This window comes from Sinocyclocheilus anshuiensis, unplaced genomic scaffold, assembly GCF_001515605.1.
Source record: "Sinocyclocheilus anshuiensis isolate Anshui unplaced genomic scaffold, SAMN03320099.WGS_v1.1 scaffold701, whole genome shotgun sequence".
Classification (NCBI taxonomy): Eukaryota; Metazoa; Chordata; class Actinopteri; order Cypriniformes; family Cyprinidae; genus Sinocyclocheilus; species Sinocyclocheilus anshuiensis.
Window position 1 is genome coordinate 48096 of NW_015539895.1, and position 601 is coordinate 48696.

General features: G+C 40.3%; 1 protein-coding gene across 2 annotated transcripts in view; it reads left to right on the top strand.

The window, feature by feature from the left end:
• Nucleotides 1-601, top strand: part of LOC107685903 (transmembrane channel-like protein 5) — an 11741-nt gene that overhangs the window by 2195 nt on the left and 8945 nt on the right. The gene's annotated exons all lie outside the window — the stretch shown is intronic.

Below are 601 nucleotides of genomic sequence, written 5' to 3' on the forward strand. Positions count from 1 at the left end.
TATACATGCACACACACAGTGGGGAAGATATTTATTTGATCCCCTGCTGATTTTGTAAGTTTGCTCACTTACAAAGAAATGAAGGGTCTGTATGTACTTTTTATGGTAGGTTTATTTGAATTGATAGAGACAGAAAACCGACCAAAAAAATCCAGAAAAAACACAGTATATAAAGGTTAGAAATTGATTTGCATTTCAGTGAGTGAAATAAGTATTTAATCCCCAAGCAAAACATGACTTAGTACTTGGTGCAGAAACCCTTGTTGGCAAGCACAGAGGTAAGACGTGTCTTGTAGTTGGTCACCAGGTTTGAACACATCTCAGGAGGGATTTTGTTCCACTCCTCTTTAAAGATTCTCTCTAAATCCTTAAGGTTTCTTGGCAACTCAAAGTTTCAGCTCACTCCACAGATTTTCTATAGAATTAAGGTCTGGGGACTGGCTAGGCCACTCCATGAACCTTAATGTGCTTCTTTTTGAGCCACTCCTTTGTTGCCTTGGCGATATTTTGGGTCATTGTCATGCTGGTAGACCCATCATCCATGACCCATCTTCAGTGTTCTGGCTGAGAGAAGGAGGTTCTCATCCAGAATTTTACGGGG